General features: G+C 31.4%; 1 long non-coding RNA gene across 1 annotated transcript; it reads left to right on the top strand.

Annotated features, from left to right (window-relative positions):
• Positions 1 to 430: 430 nt before the first annotated feature.
• On the top strand, positions 431 to 1,676 carry LOC104109989 (uncharacterized). The gene is made up of 2 exons (XR_011411371.1): positions 431 to 1,081; positions 1,171 to 1,676. It is a non-coding gene; the product is annotated as an uncharacterized lncRNA (long non-coding RNA).
• The last annotated feature ends 3,496 nt before the right edge of the window (positions 1,677 to 5,172 follow it).

The raw sequence follows: 5,172 nt of genomic DNA, 5'->3' as shown, positions 1-5,172 counted from the left end.
GATCGTTACAATTTTAATCCCTCACTGGCGGAAATGGTTCATTTTCTTTTTATATTTTTTTTCGATTTTGATAAATTCATGTTTACTTTATAGTTGATATTCTCTAAATGTTGATGAGTTAAAAGAAAGGCTGCTCGGAGCCGCTTCAGTACTCAGTTGAACCAAATATTTTCAATACATCGTATATTACTCCATTCATATCAATTTATGTGATGTTATTTGATATTTAATACGTCCCAAAAAATTAATTTAACTTTAAGCTTTTCTTTTTATTTTTAATGAGATTATTTATAGTCAAAAAAATTATTTATAGTTTGTTTAGACCATAAATTTTAAAAATCTTTCGTAACTTTGTGCACAGTCAAAACAACTTGACATAAATTGGGTTCAATTGTAAGATTTTAAAAGTCGAATCCATCAAGTTCAAATTATGAATTCTCCTTTGTTCCTAGCATATGTCTATTCTCGGCTGGTTGATTCTTGATTGCTTTTTTGAGCATATGTTATACTTCATATGTATATTATACTATTCGCCAACTACTTTTAGTTTAAGCAGCTGAATAGACAACTATTTAGAATAATTCTTCTAATTAGTTAGGAACCTCAATGGGTTGTACATGATTCTATTTTAGCTTTTGAATTAATGTTGTAAAATGGTGGATCACAAAACTTAGTAGATATTGCACTACTTCTCACCACACAATTTTTGAGAAAATGAAAGCAAGACTTGGAAAGTCTTTGGACCGATTAGAGGAATAATGTGCCACAACATTTACGGTGGCAAGACTCGAATGATTTGGTTTTCTCCATTTTCCACATAACCTGGAGAATTTCCCTACAAAGACGTGTAATTTATCTTTAAAAATAAAAATTCATAAAAATATGCTTTGAAACAAGTGGCATGTGCATCGCCATGAGTGCTCATCACCCGTGATTCGTTGTGATCTGAAGCCTAGTAACGTCTTGTTGGATGACAATATGGTTGCCCGCCTTAGCAACTTTGGTATTTCAAAACTGCTTGGTGAAGATGAGACTGATTTGTACACTAAAACCTTAGCAACATTGGGCTATATTGCACCAGGTAAGTCTCTTTATTTTGCTTTGAACATTGATTATCCTTTCCTTTTTTCATCAATAAATGTTAAAATTTAAAATTGTTTGATTGTGTAGAGTATGGACTGGATGGATTGGTGTCAACAAAATCTGATGTCTATAGTTACGGAATCATGTTGTTGGAAAATTTTACAAGAAGGAAGCCTAATGATGAAATGTTCGATGGTGATCTTAACCTGAAGCAATGGGTGAGTTATTCAATCCCAGAGGCAGTAATGGATGTTGTAGATGCCAACTTGTTAACACCAATGGATAATCACTAGAAGCTAGATTGTGTGGCATCGATCATGAAAGTGGCACTAGATTGCAGTGCTGAATCTGCTGCAAGAAGGATCGACATGAAAAATATTGTAGGGATGCTAAAGAAGATCAAGATTCAACTTCTTCGTGTTGAGCATGTTCTTGGATACTCTTGTTCCAAATCACCGTTTGTCGCAAATGTTTTGCTAAAATTTTGGATTCATGTAAAGATTGCCTTTTTATTTTAGCACTTGGGGTTGTACAAGTTCTGTTTTAGGTTTAGAAATGCGAATTGCAATAAATCTTCATATTTCCTCTTAAAATTAATGTTGCAAAGTAGTGGATCACAATTATCAGAGGAAGATAATTAGACAAAAAGAGCTACTATTTCAACCAAATAATGAGAAACCAACGAGGTTAATGATATAAACAGTCCTTCATATGCTAATTTTATATAAAACATAACATTTGTTTTTGTTTATGACCTCTTACGATAATATTTTCTATTTAATGCTTTTTGGGTGTCTAATGTCTTCTAAGCATTATTTATCGGATTTGCTTTAGTGATTTTGAGAAATATTCATAATATCTACTAATTAGATAGGAATAATACATAAGTTGCTACCTATACTTGCCCCAAAAAGTCAATTTCACGCTACTTGTCCCGATTTATTTCACGCTCAACCTTTACGGATGTCCTATTACCACCCTATCCTTATCCAAGATGAATTTATTTAACCCTAAAATGCCACAACCAAATTCAACCCAAGTAGTATTTACACGTGCTGACACGTGGCATTTTAGCAAGGTATTTTTCATTTGTTTCTTTCTTTTACGGGAACAACCAAAGAAGTGACATTTTCAGAAAACGTTTTTCTTGATGGAACCTTTGCAAGAGAAGCTAGCTGACTATATTGACAAGAAAATGGTCTCTCTTTTTGGATTTTTCTTTTCCTTTTTCTTTTTTCCATCTTGATCAAAAGATAAAAATATAAAGTGAAGTTAATGTATAGAGCACAATCGCAAAGCAAGAGGAAGCTAAGAAAGATCCAATAAAGTGCTGGGTTTTCGTTTCCACCTTTGTAATTGTTTGCTCCAGTCAAGTTGTGAAGAACAATTGGAGGGTGGAGGAGGTGATAAAATAGGTGGAGAAAGAGCTACCAATCTTTAATTTTTGTTCTGTTTCGATTATGATTGTATGGTGTTGCTCTCCTTTGACAATGGAGGAGAGAGAAAGAAGAAAAAGAAAGAGGAAAGAGAAGAAAAGAAAAACGCGAAAATGAAAAGAACAGGGAAAATAAAAATAAAAAAGGGTTAGTATTACAATAATTAAATATAATTAATTAAGTGTAATTAACTGTAACAACCAATGGAAAAATAACATATGTAAAATTTAAGTAGCTTTTTACGTTTTTTCGACCTCCCACGCGCTTTGAGTAAGGTGAAATTAGTTTCTCTGCCACCTCACCTTTGAAGGAGGTATTAATTTCACTATGAATAAGGATAGGGTGGTACAATTTCACTATGAATAAGGATAGGATGGTACTAGGACGTCCGTAAAGGTTGAGTGTGAAACTGATTTTTCTGGACAAGTACGAGGTGCATCTTATGTATTATCGCAATTAAATAATCACAATATTGTCTCCTTCTAGAACACAGAGAATCACATATTGCAAGATATATACTAAATAGTGTGAAACACAAAAATATAAACAATTTGCACAATTCATTGAGGCGTAACATTGGCCACTTTATAGGCAAGAATTCATGTGGTCGGTTGCACATTGGATCAATACACAATTAGGTTTCACTATTTAAGTAATTGAATCTTCGAAAGGATAGAGTTCATACCTGAGCACTTGCAACCAAACTTTTGCATCCCCTTCAAGTTTATGAATTTTCAATTTTGATTTATGATTTGCTCTTAGGATCCGAGGCGGATTTAGAAATTTTATGCGATGGGGTACCATTATTTTCTTATTGGTGCATACAAGACATGAAGGTTCCGGGTGCCACACATATTTTTGTTTAAATTGTTCAATAAATAGGGTAAATATTTGGTGTGTCTGATTCATTTTGGGCTTAGATTCGGACTATTCGTCTTTTATGTTCGAATTAAAAAATATAAAAATTATGATAACTTGGCACAAAGCATAAGCCTACCAAAAATATTACTAATGTTATAAGTCTCAAAACCAGAGGTTACTAGCCATATAAGATGCATTTGTCGAATACAATTTATAAGTTACATTTATTGAATGCAATTTATGTTTGCAAATGGACACGCCTAATTTTTTTCTCATTCTCGATTCCCATTTGGATCCTTTTTCATTACATATAAATTTTCTTTTCAAAATTTTAGTTCTTCATATATAATTCTCATATACATAATGAGCACATATTTATTAAATGCCTAAAAAGGTTAACTGATAAAGAACTATGAGTTCACATATGTATCAGTAAATTACCTTTTATTATAAGCAATTCTCTATCGGAGAATTATAAATAAAGAGTTAAAAAAATTAAATAAAAATTGATATGTAATTATATACAAGGAAATCCAAAACGGTAACCTGGATGAGGAAAAACAAAAGTATTGAAACATATACATGTACATCGCATTAACCAAATGTGATTTATAAATTACATTAGACGAACGATTTATAAATGTCATTAGGAATACCGAATACGGCTAAATCGCATTTCATAACTGCGACATCACTAATGCGACTTGCGGATCACAACTAATGAACGACCGGCAAAAACTGGTTCGTTTTCTTATTTCAATTTATTTCGATTTTGATAAATTCTTGTTTACTTGATAGTTGATAATCTGTAAATATTGCTGAGTTAAAAGAAAGGCTGCCTGGAGCAGCATCAGCACTCAGTTGAACCCAATATTTTCCATACATAGTATATTACTCCATTCTTACCAATTTATGTGATGTTATATGAAATTTAATACGTCCCAAAAACTAATTTAACTTTAAATTTTTTATTTTATTCTTAATAAGATTATTTATAGCCAAACAAATATTTATAGTTTGTTTAGACCATAAATTTCAAGTCTTTCTTAACTTTGTGCAGAGTCAAAACAACTTGACATAAATTGAGTTCAATTGTAAGATTTTAAAGGCCGAATCCATCAAATTTAAATTATGAATTCTGATTTTTTCCTAGCATATGTCTATTCTCGGCTGGTTGATTGTTGATTATCTTTTTGTACTCACGCAATCATGGCTTAGAATATGAAAGAAAAAGAACATGGAAAACATCCTAAAATTATGCATCTTTCTCCCCCTACCCAAAAATAATTAATTATATATAAATTATTCATTAATTATACACGGTTATATATATATATATATATATATATATATATATATATATATATATATCAATTCACACTACTTTTAGTTTAAGAGGTTGAATAGACAACTATTTAGAATAATTCTCTAATTAGTTAGGAACCTCAATGGGTTGTACATGATTCTATTTTAGCTTTTGAATTAATGTTGCAAAATCGTGGATCACAAAACTTAGTAGATATTGCACTACTTCTCACCACACAATTTTTTAGAAAATGAAAGCTAAGACTTGGAAAGTCTTTGGACTGATTAGAGGAATAATTTGCCACAATATTTACGGTGGCAAGACTCGACTGATTTGGTTTTCTTCATTTTCCACATAGCCCGGAGAATTTCCCCACAAAGACGTTTAATTTTTCTTTAAAAATAAAAATTCATAAAAATATGCTCTGAAACAAGTAAAATTTTCAAAAAAATCCAACTTAGTTGTACTAATACTGATATGAGAGAA

This window comes from Nicotiana tomentosiformis, chromosome 9 (genome assembly GCF_000390325.3).
Source record: "Nicotiana tomentosiformis chromosome 9, ASM39032v3, whole genome shotgun sequence".
NCBI lineage: Eukaryota > Viridiplantae > Streptophyta > Magnoliopsida > Solanales > Solanaceae > Nicotiana > Nicotiana tomentosiformis.
The sequence above is the reverse complement of the archived record's forward strand: the minus strand, read 5'-3'. Positions and strand labels throughout refer to the sequence as shown.